This window comes from Oreochromis niloticus, linkage group LG22, assembly GCF_001858045.2.
Source record: "Oreochromis niloticus isolate F11D_XX linkage group LG22, O_niloticus_UMD_NMBU, whole genome shotgun sequence".
Classification (NCBI taxonomy): Eukaryota; Metazoa; Chordata; class Actinopteri; order Cichliformes; family Cichlidae; genus Oreochromis; species Oreochromis niloticus.
The window spans coordinates 9,663,558-9,680,833 of NC_031985.2; the positions used below are offsets into that span (position 1 = coordinate 9,663,558).

At 41.4% G+C, this 17,276-nt stretch overlaps 1 protein-coding gene and 1 long non-coding RNA gene across 6 annotated transcripts in view; one reads left to right on the top strand and one right to left on the bottom strand.

Moving 5' to 3' along the window:
* Positions 1–3,512: 3,512 nt before the first annotated feature.
* On the bottom strand, positions 3,513–8,123 carry LOC112843572 (uncharacterized). The gene is made up of 2 exons (XR_003216015.1): positions 6,078–8,123; positions 3,513–5,981 (listed from the first exon to the last, which is right to left on the bottom strand). It is a non-coding gene; the product is annotated as an uncharacterized LOC112843572 (long non-coding RNA).
* Positions 8,124–12,798: 4,675 nt separating this feature from the next.
* cica (capicua transcriptional repressor a) overlaps positions 12,799–17,276 on the top strand; it is a 52,687-nt gene continuing 48,209 nt past the window's right edge. For 2 of the 5 annotated variants that reach the window (XM_013277105.3, XM_013277109.3), the window contains exon 1: positions 12,799–13,015. The gene's annotated coding sequence lies outside the window, so the exon portion shown is untranslated. Of the gene's footprint in view, positions 13,016–16,109; positions 16,263–17,082; positions 17,262–17,276 lie in introns of those variants that run through there. The other 3 variants (XM_013277106.3, XM_005459091.4, XM_013277108.3) reach the window with 3 other exon arrangements.

Here is a 17,276-nt window from a genome sequence, read left to right on the forward strand (position 1 = left end):
TGAATGTCAGTATGACATCTGGCTCTTTCCATTTCTGTATTAAAGAGCTGTAAACCATAACACTGAGGGCTATCACATTATAAATTTTGATTTTTTTAAGTCTAGGCCAGATTTTTGTGAACAGCCGTTGGGTGATGGCATCAACTTGTTCAGTACAGGAAGGTGAACTGGCATTTTCAATGACACGCGTCACCAAATTCTTGATACAGGTTTCCACAGATAACCTGTAATTTTCAGCCTCTTCAGCTTCACACAGGGCTGGATTCTGCATAGTCTCGATCAGGTGATTTTTAATGATATCGACCGTCAGTTTTCTCAACACTGGGTCGCCGTCGTTCAATAACATCAGTAAATGTTTTTCTTTACAAAATGTTTTGTTACGTAGCTCTTCGTAAATGGCGCTGTCGAGATCTTTTAGTTTTTTTTCATGTATATGCAGATCTTTGATTGTGTCGTCAGACAACACGTGTTTTAACAGATACTTGTGGAGTTTTTTAGAAGGTTTGTAGTGCGATTTCTTAGCCGCCCGTGTGAGCACAGCATCAATGAGTGCGCTCACACGTTCTTCTCCATCATCATCATAATCGTTGACACTAATGCCTGATGATGATTTTTTCTCCAGTACTGGAAATATATTACTTTGAAATTCTTCTAAACGTTTTTCAGAAATCGCTTGTTCATCTTCATCATCCTTGGCTTTAACGCACCACGAGAAGAACCTTGCCAGTAGGTTTCTTTTTTTAGGGAAGAGGTGATCTTCAAATATGGAAATGATCACCTCTATGTACGGCTGACCTACGGCTAGCGCAATGATCACGAGATCAGGGTTAATGTCCAGCCGCTTTGTGATGTCTTTAAAAATCAACTTTTCTAGTTTTTTTATCCCTTTTTGTGTGATTTTTAGAGTTTTGTGTTCAACTTGTGCCCACAGAGCTGTGAAGAGGCGCTGCTGAATCGTGTCAGATGGCGACACCATTGCCTCTTTGGAGGCACGTGCAATAACAGCATTTATTAGCTCTTTAACGAGCAGCTGTTCTTCTGACACGTGAGGTTCCTCGAGATCAACTGACTCTGGATCCCCCAGATTCTGTTGCTGGGTGCATGATTGAGGGCAGCACACACAGTGATCCGAATTTCCGTTGTCGCTCTGTAAAATGTTTACGCCAGGAACGACACTACCTTCAATCTTTGCCTCGACTTCAGTGGCGCAGCTTTGAATCGCATCGGTTGTTTCAATGGCAGAATTCATATTTTCAAATGATATAACTGTTTTACAATCTGGACTTGGTTCTGTATTTTGTGTAAATTGCTGAGTTTGTGTCTTAGACATTAATGCCTCTGACTAAACTTACCTTGTAACTAACCCTGTGTAAATGATTGTATTTAAGGCTTTTTTCCGAGGTGATGTCACGCAAGACATGAAAGGATCAAAGGGATTCTAGCGCTAAGCCCCGCCCACATCCGCAATGACGGCGACGTGACGTTACCCTAGCGACCGCTATACAATGGCGATCCTCAGTGTTTGGGATTAAGTGAAACTTCTTTGGATGTCAAACATGTAGCCTGCTGGTCCACTGCTTTAACCCACAGCAAATACTGTTAAAATCCTTCCTTTAAAGTTAGAATGTCAAGCGACCCCCCGCTCCCACCCTCACCCACTGTGTTGTTGTCGGGTTTACCGTGACTGCTGGTAAGCTATGCTAATTTAAATGTTTGTGTAGCTTCACTCATTCACCTGCAGACACAGACGGCTATCAGAATGGTCAGACGTCTTCTTAGAGGACGTTACAGGTGAACACGCGCGGTGAGTTACAGCCAGCAAGGAGTCACGCAGTTTTTGCGTGCATGTCTGTGCTCGTGGACATTTGTGAGCAGAAACACTTATTATTAAATGATGCACTTACACTCAGAGTTAGAAATGAAATCTTTGTATTAGAGGGAAGGAGTATAACAAACTATAAATTAAGCTAATTTGCACGTTTTATTCTGCTTTTCTAATCAAAAAATGACAATGCAAGAAAAATATCCAAATATTAACAGAAAAAAGTGAAACCAAACTCTTACTCTCACCACCCCTCTCTAAAATCAATATATAATATCATATATACACACACTTGTGCTAACAAGTCAAGAAACATTTGGAACATTTTATATCCCTCCCCTCTTTTTCCTTTCTTTCAGATCCTACACATGTGATACACGGGCAGCATGGTGGCACAGTTAGCACTGTTACCTCACAGCAAGAAGGTCCTGAGTTCAATTCCACCATCAGGCCAGGGTCTTTCTGTGTGGAGTTTGCATGTTCTCCCTGGTTTCTTCCCACATTCCAAAAGGCATGCAGTTAGTGGGGATAGGTTAATTGAACATCTGAATTGCCCATTGTTGTGTGGTGTGAGTGAATGTGAGTACAAATGTTTAGCCCTGTGACAGACTAGCGACCTGTCCAGGGTGTACCCTGCCTCTCACCCTAGCTGCCATAGGCTCCAGCGCCCCCCGCGACCCTGAAAAGGAAAAGCGTAAGTGAATGGATGGATAGATACATACACATATACACTTGTGCTGACAGTTCAAGAAACATTTGGAATATTTTATATCCCTCCCCTCTTTGTCATTTTTTCCAGGTCCTTGTAGTACTTCGTGGTCTTAGAAGCTTGAAAGAGGATGACTGGAGTTCTTGAAGTTGTTTGAATACACAGGAAACAGACATTAGCAATAGAAAAACAGAATGACAAACATAACAGCCTTTACTTATGTAGCAGGTTTGTCAGAGAAACTCGAGAGAATTTTCTCCAAGAACAACACTTCAGACTCAGCCACACCCTCAGACAACAACTGGTTCATCCCAAGGATAAAACTCCCAAACACGAGCTAAACGACACGGGGTATGCCGTGCAGTGAGGAATGCTTGGACTTCTACATTGACTGTAGAAACCAGAGAGCCACTCCCTATAAACGCATGGCACAACATAGAAGAGCCTCCTTGACAGGCCAAGACTCAGACTTGCATCTGCATCTACAGGACAAAAGTCACACCTTCAGATGGTTTGAAAATCAGCCCAAATAATCACCCCTCCACCCCTGTGCTTTATGGTTAGCATGATGTGTTTGGTCTCACCTGTGCAAAGGACATTTTACCAGAAGTCTTGTGGTTTGCTCAGATGTGGCTTTGCATACATACAATGTGCTGCTGTATTCTTTATAGACAGAAGAGGCTTTTAACATGCTGACTGAGGCCTGTAGAGTCTGAGATGGGGTTAATTTTGTTCCGGGAAGATTATGGCTTTGTGTTAACACACCTGAATGCTCCCCTTCAGAGGTGACAGTCTGCTTTAAAATAGATGCTCACACTTACTAACGCTCAACTAACCAAATGCATTTGATTAGCAGCACCTGGAAGCAACTGACCAGGGGAGCCACCATAGGGGTGGGGAGGCACTGACCTCCCCTGACAAGACTGCCTTATGTTGGTAATAACTTTAATAAATGTAAGCACATGAGAGAGGAAGACACCCTACAATGAACTTGTTATGGGGTTAGTGTTTCACAGGACTGCAGAGAGCCCTGTGAAAACGTTCTCTTTGCTGTTCATCATCTGCTTTTGAAATGAATAGTTTATTAAATGTGAATGTTCACTTGTTCTCTTTTAAATTTAAAGACAGGCCAGTTATGAAGCAGTAATTTGTGACCCACCAACTGAAATGAGTTTGACAGCCCTGCCCTAATCCAGAGTGAAATGCAAAATGAGCTATTAGTATGTATCTAGGGGTGATTTAAAGAGCGTTGCCCTCTCAGAATCAATCCAGACTGATTTAAACAGATGTCAGTGAAGTTGACTTAGTGCAGGTCAGCGTGTGTAGAAGATCACATGCTGCCTGATGCGTACCTGAACCGCAGAACGTATTTGAGTGTATTACTGGTGACAAATTGTCCTCATGGCTCATGTGAGTAATGAGGACTCATTATTTGCGAGAGTCACAAGATGAGAGCGTCCACTACCGGCTGCTCGGGTCTGCTGCTGAGTTAACATGTTCTCATCCAGCAGATTAGCCAGCGAGGGGTTGCTGTCGAGTTATTACCTTGGACCTAAATGAGAAGAAGATACTCGAGTATTACAGTGTTTTTGTGAACCGCAAAAGCCCCAACTCACTTTATGTGAACCAAAATCTCGGTGATTTAAGCTAATGTAGTGAATCAACCAAACTTTAAATGGTTTTTAGCTCATTAGACACAAATTGCAGACCCCGTATTAATCTTTTTTTGAATGCATACACCTTTGATTTTCATGTATTCAGTCTGAATTATTGCTTCATGGTTATGAGGGCAAAGAAGCTTTTATTTTGAGTGTGTGTTTGAAACACTGAGAGATGTTAGTGTCTTTGAGATTCTTAGTTTGTCAACTTTGTGTAGACAACTCAGGACTTTGTAGGTGTTTGGATATAAAGCTCACTCTGATCTGCTGATGTCTCTGTGTCTCTCCAGCATCAGGTGATCTGATAGGGCTTCAGGATGTAAAACAATGCATCTCAAAGGTTGTGGCTCGAGAAGCAAAGAGAGCAGTATTTCCCAATGTTTCCAACATAAATAGGTCCTCATCTGAGTGGACAGAGGCTCTTCTTGGATTTTAATTGTCTCATGAATTCTAAAAAGCTGAGCAGATTTTAGTAAACTTCTGTATGTGTAACTCAACACTTGAAACCTCATGTGTGTCACAGTCCTCTGGTCCTCCTGTGGCAATCTGCATCTCTTTCCTCTCTCTGTGTGAGTGTGAGTGTGGGTTCGTCCCTTAACCTGCTTGTGTGTTTCAGAGATGGCGTTTGTTCCCATGGTTACTCTGGCTACACACCTGGAAGCTGTTTCATATCATCCATAATCATCCAACTGTCTGCAATCCAGTGATTACCCACCGGCTCTTTAAGGCTGAAGAGTCCCCTCGGTTGATGCCAGGTCGATGTGTAGTTCGGCTCTGCTGTGGATGTTTCCTCGTCTCTGCCAGCCCGTGTGGTGAAACCGGTGGCGAGAAAAGAAAAGCTGCGGAGGAAATACCTCTCAAGATGACTCTATCTTCAATAAGCCTGTTAAGCCTTTATTCTGATGTCCTGTATTTGAGTCCAGATCCTTGAAAAAGTGATTCTCTTGCAGTTCTACAAAAAATGCAAACTAGAAACGGGAAAGGACCCAACACTTGTACTTTCAAAGAAAATAATACACCATCAGACTTCTTTGTCTTAAACTATGGTTTACCGGCTCCACATTTCCTTCATGTGCACTTGATTCATACTCTTATAACACATAGTTATGTTGGATGAACCATCTGCTTTCATACGTAAATTACAGCATGACATATAAAAGAATTTAAAATAAGCCACCATGATCTTAAACCTCTGCTGTACTGTGATGTTACATGATACTGGAGGAGGAGGGAGGTGGCAGTGGAGGACTCATTTCTGTTTTTATTTCATACTTTATCATTTTTGTAGAATTATAAAACAACCCCGAGTTTGGAAAGACCAGAGTTACATGTCAAGAACACTGTTTTTAATTTTTTTTATGCAGCGTGTCATGAATGTTGAATGGTGTTTATATTTTTATGGTCATGCGTGTGATCTGAAGATTTATGTGTAGTTCTGAACTGTGAGGGTTTGCCTCACAAGAGGTTAAAGTATTTTGAAAACAGGGTTTTATGTTTAAAGCTTTGAGAAGACTGAGAAAAGTTCTGAGAAATGTTTCTTAGCAACTGAGAAAAACTGTAAGAAAATACAAATCTCAAATGATGAAACGGAGTAAGCGGTGAAATTAAATCTTCTCTCGCCTGCTCCCTTTAGGGCTCGCCACAGCGGGTCGTCTGTCTCCATCCGACTCCGTCCTCAGTATCCTGTCACGCCAACCCTCTGCATGTCCTTCACTACATCCATGAATCTTCTCTTTGCTCTTCAGTTTTTTCCTCCTGCCTGGCAGCTCCATCTCCATCCCACTATCCCTCCCTGTGCCAACATAAATAGTAAAATGTCACAAAGTGCATTTTAAGGGTAAGTCGCTGGTCAAAACAAGTTATATCACACAAAAGGTCTCAGTCTTACCTACATTTTGATCCAACGCTCATCTTCTAGCCATGAGTCAAAGAATCGGGAGCATCAAAGATGACTTGCACCGAAGCCTCCGGGTTTATTCACAGGAGAGATGGCACCATCTACTGAGCAGAGACGGCTGCTGCAGATGCCGTGCATGTCCACCAGCTTTATCGCTCTGTCAGATTTCCATTCATTGTTTTATGTCCAATCACGTCCAACTAATCTGTCAGCTTAGCTCTGTGTGGGCACCGCTGATTCACAGCCTTTACAGTTAAAAATAGTTTTCTTTTGCTTCATTTCTGATGATTATTGCAACATCGAGAGTAAGAGACTGTGGTCATTGTGTGGTCACTGTGGTAGGTTTGATAGTTTGTGTTATTTAAATATGCAAACCAATACTTGTAATGCACTTACATAAGAGAAATATGCGAAATGAAGTGAAGTGGGAGTCGTCGTATTATACAAGCCAAGTCGCAGTGATGTTTAATGTTTCGGCTGTTGGCACAGAAAGCGTGTGGTATCAGTTGTATGACAGAAGTGAGGCAAGCATACAACATGTGAGGCCTTTTAAATGAAGTTTTACATTTTTTGTAAACAGCAGGCCTGGAGTCATCCGGCGTCTCTGCCTGTTAGAGAGTATGAGTCAAGCCCTGAAGCAACATTAACAGACAGGGAGGAACAAAACCCTCATACTCCTGATGTGTCAGTGGAAATGAAAACAGCTAAACTGTGACAGCAAATTCAGAAACAAACAAGCCTGCTCGGTGAAAACATTTATCACAGGGTGTGCACAAGTGTTAAAATTAGTACCTGAACTCAGAAACAGCAGATAAGAAAACGGCTTTTCACAGGAGTCCATTTGGAAGAACCGAACATGATGTATTGAGATAAAGAATTTGACTATTATTATGCTGTTTGACAATTAAACTCAGTTGACCCATCATAGCAGACTGGAGTCCTAACAATGATAGGAATTAGGAACCCCAGAGTCTAGATGGTGGTGGTGGTAATGAAGATGAAGGGGGAATGACAGAAAAGCAGTGAGATTTACAGTAGACAGAATAGCAGCTGATTGGCTCACAGAAGGTGGGCAAGAAAAAGACTGGAGTAGAGTAATGATTGAGTTTGCAAGCGTGGGAAAGAGGAAGTGATGAAGAGAACAGACTAGCAGCTCGAACACCCAGGAAAGCAGGCGGATGACTGATTACAGATGTTCCTTATTGAACTTACGCATAAGCTTCATTTAGATTCATCCTTGTATATGTTTATGTTAAGAATACATATTCTTACCCAAGGTGACATGTGGTGACTTTTACAGGAACGCAAACAGAGACAGCCACCCCACCTCAACCCCCTCCAAAAAGAGAACATCTTATAGAGTTGTGAAATACTATTACTTATATAGTTGTCATCTAAATGTTTGCTATTAGCTCACAATGAAGAGTGATGGAGGATTTTTTAGAAGCACTCCTTTAATAAAAGTAGCAATGAAACCACCTTACTACACATAAATCTGTATTATTGGCAAATTGCACTTAAAGTATCAAGTGTATTCTGCAGAACATTGTTCCCCATCAGTGTTATATGGATTACTGCTGTAGGTGTTGAAGGTTGAGCTGAATTTATATGCTTCATATGCTGTTTGAGCTACAGTAATGCGTTATATTCTATATTCTATATTCTATAAAATCATATGTTTGCCCGGGCTGCTTTGTGAAGACCACATATCTTTAAAAACAGGTTTTAGTGAGCTCAGAAAAATAGACCTACACCTTGATTAATGACCAAAAAATTCCTGCTGAATTAAAGAGTTTGCCCACTGTCTAACACTGACTCTCAATACATACAGGAGGATTAAAATCTTAATTAAAAATAAAGGTGCTGTGTTGGCAAAACAGCTGGTTAAACTGTCTGTCAATCAAGTGATTTCTCATAAATACTAACCTGAAAGTGCAGAGCCTACATCTCTGACTTTTCTAAATCACACGTTGGTCAAGGTGGTTCATAAGAGGAAACTTATCTGTGAAGTTGATAAGTCACAGTCATTTACTTCTGTTTCCACATGGCCACTGATGGAAACTGATCTCAGAGCAGTGAAACCAGAGCAGTAGTTTGTCTAGCACATTGGTCCCCCATCGGTTTCACATCAAACCTGCTGGGTTCTTAGCTTGACAGGGTCCAGCTGTTGTTTACAGGACACATACATGTCCATGAAATCAAAGGAAGCTAAAGATTCCAGTAGCCCCAGGTCAAGCAGAGTTAAGCCTGCTTCCAGAAACAATAGCCAACTGCTGCCACAAGGTGGCAGTAATTCTAAAGATGCATGCAAAATGGCAGAATGTTTTATAACAACACAGTTTGAAATTAGAGCAGAAAGACTGATTTCATGTCAGTAAATTTTCATGAATGTCTATTTTTAGATTTCACCTGACAGGCAGTGCTTATTTAAAAATATATATAACTAGTTCTAGTTTATCTGTTATATTTAGCCAGCAGTTTACTTTCTTTGTCCATACTTTTAGCTAACAACTGCAAATGTTAGCTTCACCATTAGTTAATGATTTTGGACTTACCAGCTAGCTACCTAGCTACTATTCAGCAAGCTGTCACACTGTTTAGCTAACAGTTTAATCTGTTTAACCTGATTTTAGCTAATGATTACAGCAAAGGTTTAATCTATAATTGTATCCAGTTGTTGCAACTGCTCACCCAAATAATAGCATAATATTTTAGCTATTAACATCTATCATTTTTTAGATATCATTATAACTGCAAGCTATTCAGCTAATGCTCAAATAATATTTCAAATGACTTTTTTTTAAATTTCTTTTTCTGTTTGGCTAACTTTCGGGTATTTAATGTCAACTGCTAACCATAGTTTTACTTAACAATTGTCAACTTTTATTTGTTCAGTTCATTCAGTATGTTTAACTAACAATTTATTGTGTATACATACTGTAGGCTAATACTGTCAGCGGTCAGCTATACTCGAGGTTATAACTTCAGTCTTTTTTTGTTAATTTTATCAAGCTATTTTACTTTTTTATCCATACTGTAAGCTAAATGTTTCAGCTGCTCATGCATACAACAGTGAAAGTTTCAAGACTTTCTGACTTTCTGTAATCATTAATATTAGCTAATGATTACAGTTGTTTGTCATCATTTTAGTGGTTTATTTCAACTTTTTATTTATTTATTATATATTTTTGGTCAATTAATCACATTTAAGTCATTTATCCATTTTCTTTAAACTGTTCTAAAAAAAAAAGAAAAACAAACAACATCAAAGATGATGGTACAGTCAGCTGATTTTAGCTTGTGTGCGGGCAAGAAAAAAATGGTGTTGTAGTCCACACCTGTTGAGGAGTGAAAATGTGGTCATTAAATTTATTTTTAATACAAAAACAAACCAAAAAAAGCACAAGAAGGCTGAACTGAGGACAAAAATATCTTCATTATACTGCTAATACAGCTGTTTGCAAACATCTGCACATGAAGCGTCCTAATGCAGAGCTAGCAGAGAACCAGGAGCGAGTGTATGCTGACCCTAGGCCTGCAGCCAGATCCTGATCTTCAGCAGATAACAAAGACAGCGACTGAGCAGTCAGGTTTACAGCACTGTAACCTCCATTTTTACCTGTGCATGTTTCTACTCAAGAAACACATTGCATGAACACTTTGAAGTCTCTTTGAGCTGGTTTGCAGCATTACTTTGTGTTGTCAGATCTAAGTTCAAACGCTAAAAGAAAGGTCAGAGGTGTGTCATCAGCATATTCATTTGCGTCAGTGTGTGGGACGCTAGTCTGAGGTTTATACTGGCAATTGTTAAATATGTGACAATAAATTTTAGGACATGTCACAATGCACCAGAAAATAATGCATTTAGCCGTGTAACAAATTACTTTCTTCAGGGAGTAATTAAGTAATGTGTGATACATTGCTTTTTTTGAATAATAGCCCCAACACTGCTTTTAATTCAATGATAACTTTTCTGCTGAAAGACATTAATCTCCTTTTAAGTCTGCCTGAGATGATTATCCTGCAGTGCAATGAGTATTGCAATACTCGGTATACAGAAGTAATACATCATTAAGTACTATGATATTTTCTACTTATGTTCAACCAAGTCTTAAAGTCAGCTTTAGGGTTATCCAGGTTAGGCGGTTTACAAAAACCATGGTTAGCGCCATGCTAACCCATGAAATTCAAGTGGAATGGTAGTTGATAAGCTGCAGGCTGAGGTAATATCACTCGGTGCATAACTGAAATGTCTTTTTGTTTATTTTGAAGGTTATTGCACTGTGTAATTTGAAGTATTTCCACATATTTGGGGACAACCTTATTCAGCTTACACTGGAGAGTTATTTCAAGTTTTGCAGGCTTTTGTAGATAATTATACATGCATTATCTATGAGTGACTCCACACTCGTGTCAGATTGTATTACTCACACCCCAAGTGCAGGCTGTTAAATCTACTGTACACCTATTCAACTTCAAAATGCTGGGCACGGTTGAAGAAGAGAAGTGCTGGACTCATCTCATTGGCGAATTGTTTCTTTTTTTAAAACACACACACACTTGAATTAGAGCATGTTAGAGTGTTGGGTCAGGCACAGTGCAGGGTCCCTGGAGCTGTTTAGCAGCTAAGTGGCCATAATGCATTTAGTGTAAAGTGACTGGGATTGGGGGGGCTTATCCACAGCTCTCCGTCTCATTCTTAGAAAGTGCTCAGAGGTGCTAATACCAGCCGGATTTATGCCGCTCATTCACAAGCAGCTCGACTTCTGCGGCAAACAGCCGTTCTCAGTCTGAGAAGCTGTCCAACCATTTTCTTTTTCTTTTTTTTTTCTTACATGATTCACGCCTGTCTCTTGTCTCCCTTTCTCCCCCTCTCTTTGCAGTCTCCTGTCCTTCTTTATTCACTCCACCTGTCTCACTTCCACCTTTCCTTCACATTTTGATTTCCAGCCTCACTCTAAGCATTGCAGAGACTTAAATCTCGGGTTTCCGTCTCACTCTAATGTCTCTCGACGGCGCCTTACGAAACCAGCCACCCTTCAAAGTTGCTACTCGCCCTACATTTCTTGAATACACACTTGTCTACAGTGAATGAGCAGAGGAAGAGACTGCAGTGCTTCACTATACAGGGTGTGGATGTCTGGAGATCCCACTCACTCTTAAGTGTGCGTGTGTATCTGATTTGCGAGTCACAAGTTCTTCATATGTGAACAGTTAATACATGAAAGCTGATCCCGAGCATGCGTGTGCAACCTAACACTTAGAATAAACCTGTGCTCTGTTTGTTGTATGTGCAACAGAGCCTGTTTGCATGCTCAAAGAGGCTGTACAATACACATAAAAGTCTGTGCATATATATGTGTGTGTGTGTGTGTGTGCTCCAATGCACGTACAGCTTATGTAACGCCCAGGCATGTTATAACTTCACTGCGCCTGCTGTGTGTGTGTAGGTGCCTGTGTTTATGTGTGCGCCCAGTTGTGTGTAGCTATGGAAGCGTGCCCGCTCGCCTGTGTGTACATGTGCGTGTGAGTGCGCCAGACAGACTGCAATGCCGCAACCAGCCAGCCAGCCAGCTCTGTATCATCACTGACCATGCTCGCCATCTGTGCCTGTAAGCTATAGAAACGGCGTGCCGCACTGCTACACAGCAACGCCATTAGTGTCTTAGGAAACTATGCCTCTGTGCTTCCTGCATGTTCCGTGTTGTGCTGTATTCCTCTGGGTATCTGCTCCTGCAAACATCTCCCACAGTGTATGTGTGTGTGTGTTTGTGCAGGGAGGCCCACAGTGTATATGGGTCACTCTCTCAGGAGCCATAATCCCATGTTTGGACCAACTTACTCACTGGGGTTTCACTCCTTCTGTTTGGCCAAGCTGATGGCAACAAGCATAATGACCTCACCACACCACTCGGTCATTGGCCTGCAGACCTCGGGCCTCTCAACCAATAACAGATGGCTCTGGTGACGTATAGCCTCCAGTGGGTGTCCTGATTGGCTAAGGAGGCGGGACAAAGGGGCACTGTGCTTTTCAGAGCGCCTCTGATTTGCTTAGAGGGTGAAAGAAGGATGGAAGAAGGGAAGGGAGAGAAAGCATGAGAATTTGGGAGTTGGTGTTTTTTTCTCTGTGGCTCCTGTTGAAACTACACTCAACCTGTGGCTTACATGGAGCACAGTGCAGCTGTGCAGCACATGGGAACACATGCAGATACATAAATAGCACACATGCAGCTAACAAAGCCTACTAAATCTGCTTTAGAAACTGTGAGCTGAAGCTGGTGACCTGACATTTTGATCTTTATTAAATCTGATAATGTCATGGCAGTGATTTTTTTCTTCTCTGTCCACTAAAAGGAAGTCTAACCTTTAGTTTGACAAGCCACAACCCATTTTTCTGCATTAATGTTTATAGCCAAATGTAAAAGATAATTAAATAAATAAATAAATAAATAAATAAATAAATAAATAAAGGCAGGAGGAGAGAAAGGTTTCAGTCCCGTCCTGCGTGCCTGTATAAAGTCGCAGACATACCCACATAGCAGCTCTATTGGACGCAGCAGCCTCGCTCTCCGAACAGCTGTTCTGTGTTTTCCCACACTGTGATTGGCCCCGATGCGCCGTCAATCAAATTTGCTTTGACGTGCGGCCTCGCCCCTACTCGCCTCACGCGGCATTCTATTGGCTACTGTACGCGTTCGTGTTCCGCGATTGGTCGGACGGGCTGGTTGTCAAGGCTTTGGGGCTTCATTCACCATTTTGCGACTGTAGTGTAGAATGTACAGGGCAGTAGTTTTTCCTCCTTTTAAGTTGCTTTGCCGGAGAAACATGAACGGCCGCTAACTGGCAGCTGCGGACGACTGGACACCCTGCCCTATTTTACCCGGCAGACTCATCAGAGAAACACACCGGGGTACTATACATGAGCTCTGGTGAGTACAGGCTGCCTACAAATCTTCTCCTGCAGCACTGCAGTGGGGCTTGTTGTGCGTTTGCTAACGTTGTTCATGTTTACCACAAACAGTATTAGCAGAGGAGCTGATCAGCACAGTTTCCGATATCTGGGTGGCCTGCGAAGAGACCGGAATGGGTGTCTTCTGCGAGAAAAAAAACAGGGAGCGGTGCGGCTTAGGCATAGTGAGCCTGAAACTTTTCCACGAGAAAATAGAACGCCATAACAGCCGTTGGACTTTCCAGAAACAGCGCTTATTTACGGAAAACCTCGAAAACTCCTCGCTTGTCATCCTTTCTTCCTGTTTTTTATTAAATCAGCGTGGCCATTGGGATTGATATGTGGTTTTAAAGCGCTTGTAGAGGCCTTTTTTCCTCCCCTTGGACTAGTTTGTGGCAACACACTGACACTTCCCCTCCTCAAACCACCCCATGTAACACGGCTGCAATTATGCTAATAACGACGAGGGTCAATACTAAATTATCCTGGCAGCTTTAGCTATATTTTCACACGGTTGTCACTTTCGGATGGGCCAAACAAGCGACTTTGTGTAGCTGTTTGTCGCTGTAAGGTCGTGTAAGCTGGCAGATATGGGCCATATATGGTGGCATTAAGGGTCAGTATGCCCGTTAAACCGGTTATTTCCCGGTTACAGTGAGTAGAGGATTTCCAAGAGGCCTTGTGTGTTTAGTTGAGGCCTGGTCGGTGCACGCCACGGCCTGCAGTGTTTGGAGTAAAACTGGTAGTAATCGCGGTACTACGAGGGCTTGACACGGCACTATCCAGCTAAAGCAGAGGTGACATCACCGCTTGTTGTTTGCATTTTGTGCTCTGGGGCCTTGTCTTGGTAAAGTTAACAGCTGTTATCTGCTCGGGTTTATGATTATGCATATATTGACCTGCCCTATCGTCATTATAGCTCTGTAGTAAGCCTGTTATGAACTTGAAAAAAACTTTTAGATATCTGTCAGCTAGATGTGGATTAGAAACGATCTTAGAAGGGACTGAAAGTTGACTGTGTCTATATTGTCACTGATATTTCAGTTTTGTATGCACACTTACTAGCGGTGTACTTGAGGTGTCACAATAGCCTCAGTATTTAAGAAAATGAATATGTCATAATGCATGCATGGTAATATGGTAAATAATAGGTGAATTATTCTGTTTTGTATGCTTTTTAGCATTACAGACTCTCATGCCCACCTCCATTCATAGGTATTTTGGGTTTCATTAATTTGCCAGAAAAGTCAATGTATAGTAAACAAAATTATAGAAGCATTTGTCTGATAGCATTGCTTCTTACTTTAGTATTGGCCTACCCTGCCCATATAAACTTTAAAGACATGCTGTGCAATGTAAGAACACTTTCAGATATCATTTATTACAATGCAGGTTAATTAAATGGGGTTATGAGAGCCAAAATATCTGTAAGAGTTCACCTCTTGACACTACAATCCCTCGCAGATTCTAATAGTAAACAATAAATGTGACCATAAACATCCTGTAGGGCATACAGTTTTGTATGTATGGGGAATATATGTCCTAGAAGGGTCACAAAAACCATGATTTTGAAAATTAAATATCAATAATGTGTAACTTTTCTTAACCAGTATAATCCAGAGCTGCAGGTGTCTTCTATCATATTATGCTTATACTGCTTATACTTATATTGACCTGACCTGTTGTTATTGCAGTTTTGTAGTGATCCTGTTATGAACTTTAATCATAGGCTCTGCGTATAAGAAAACTAAAGGATATTACACATTGAAGACACCATAAGGAACTGGTGTCTGTAAAAGGTCACAGCTTGTTATTAGAGTTCCTTGCCACATATTGTAATGAGGTTTATGGCAGTGTTGGCATAAATGTTATTGAGGACATAACGTTTTGTGTGCACAAGGAATATATGTACTAGACAAGTCATGATAACCATGATTGTATTGTAAACAACTGCATTTTCAAACTCTCTCATAACCTCCATGCACTTTTAGTTTCATTAAAATACATTTATAGATGGCTGAAACTTTACAGCGTTATCGCCATTGTTTTTTATGCAGGATTTTCCTTCATACAGATTTTTTTTGGACACCTCAAAAAGGACTTAGCCCATGTTTTAAAAAAAAATCAGGCTGATTAGTTGTGTCGTTAACTACTTTAGTTGCAGGATATCTATTTCAGTGTATAAAATGCCTAGAAAAAACTGAAAAATGGTTCAGTGTGTGTCAAATAAGGTAACATAGACTAATTTCCTTTACTATACTTGGACCCATGGTGCTTTTACATGCACTGGCATGCATACACCCCCCCCCCTCAAGACTTTTTCCAAGCTAGGAAAACCTTTTTACAGTTACAGAGAAATTCTGATATAACTGGAAATGTTTTATATCGATTAAAGTAAAGTGAAACTCACCCTATGATTCAGTTTATGCATGATTTCATAATGATTTTGGCACAGTTATGGTCGAAAAGGTGGCCTACACTTTAACAGACGCCTATTCAGACTAAATGATCCGTCAGTCATGTTTTTCTCTTTCTCTCATATGACTTATATCAGCTCCATGGGGCCTACAGTCGGTATTCACAACAGCTCAAATGCTATTCTGCAAGTAAATTACAACTGAACTTGTTACCCCGCTCTTTATGTGTGCCTGATGATTACATGAATGTGAAACATTAGAGCCACAGACCTACTTTACCTCCCATATGGACTCCCTTGCACCATATTTCACTGAGGTTACTGTGTGTTGTGTCAGTTTGCCTTTAAGCTCTTATCATACGGCCCATGACTCTGACACCAGCTGTTGTACACAGTGCACTACTGAGTAAACACATGTAGCATACCTCTATCGTGACCAAGTAAGGCCAGCTGCCAAATTATTTTATGGTGTCTGCTCTACAGTTGTCTGTCCTAAATAGGGATTTACATAGAGCCCAGTGATGGCTATGAGCTCTCAACCTCTCCGTGTGCACTATCAGCTATCAGCACATAGATGTTTGCTTTGTGTGATGTGTGTGTATGTGTGTGTGGCCTTGAGACAGGCGGCACTCATCTCTGAAAATGGATTTCTCTCCAGCCGATATGATGTGGCAGATATTAAAAGGACCTGAATGAATGCAAGCCTTCACAGACAAACAGGAAGGCAGCAAAAGGGAACAGAGACGAGCAGACAGAGAGACCGAGACAAGTGGGAGGACGAATGTAGAAACAGGGACAGACAGGCAGACATGTAAGTTAACAGCCAAACTGTCACTGACAAGTAGACATGCCTAGTGGTTGGTTGATAGACATCATAACAGAACATTTTGACAGTGAACATCACAGCTGGAGTGAGGAATTACATGAACATCACAGAGTATATAAGGGCTGTTTTGACACTCCCTCTTATATACATGTTTCTGTATCTATGGAGACTTCAGTTCTCAAAGAAATAAGCTAGAGATCACAGCAGCTACAGCCTGAGGCTAGTCCAGCGCACGCCAGCCACACAGCAAACAAACCAGCTAAGTGATCACAGCTAAATCAATCTGTTTTACTTTCTAAACGTGAGTCTGAGCTGTGAATGAGGCCGGTGCAGAATAAGAGATAATCTGAATGACTCTGGCATGGCTAAGAGCGCTACTGAATGACTCTGGTGTGGAATAGCAATTATTGTGAACAACTCTGTGTTTCTGGATGGCTGCGGCACAAAAATGAGTATAGAGACTAAGTGGAAGGAGAGGAAGGAAAACAGGGGAGATGAGAGGTAAAAAACAAACAAACAAAAATCGATATTGTGGAAAGAGAGAATGCAGGCAAGGAGGATAAGAAAGAAAGCATAGCAAAGAGAGAGGGAGGAATAAAGTAACGGGAAGTTAGGTAATGGTCTTCCACAGGAAATGGAGTTAGTTGTAGGGGCGGATTGCTCTGCTTTGAAATACATAGATAAAGGTCGCCACTGAGAAAGAGAGAGGGAGAGAGAGAGAGAGAGAGAGAGAGAAAGGGAGGGTTTCAGTATGTGAGCAAAGAAGGAATTCCCCCGCCTCTACTGCCCGGGCCAAGAAGTAGTGTGTGTGTGAGTGTGTGAGAGTGTGTGAGAGAGGATTGCATGCAGAAAGACTTGTCTGGGCAAATTGCAGAGTGCTCCTCACTATTTCCATGCTGCGCTGTAAGCCTACATTGTGTTTATCCTACAATATGGCCTCCTGTTTTCAATATGTACCTGGTATGGATGTAGGTCTTGTATAATGTGAGTAGAAACTGT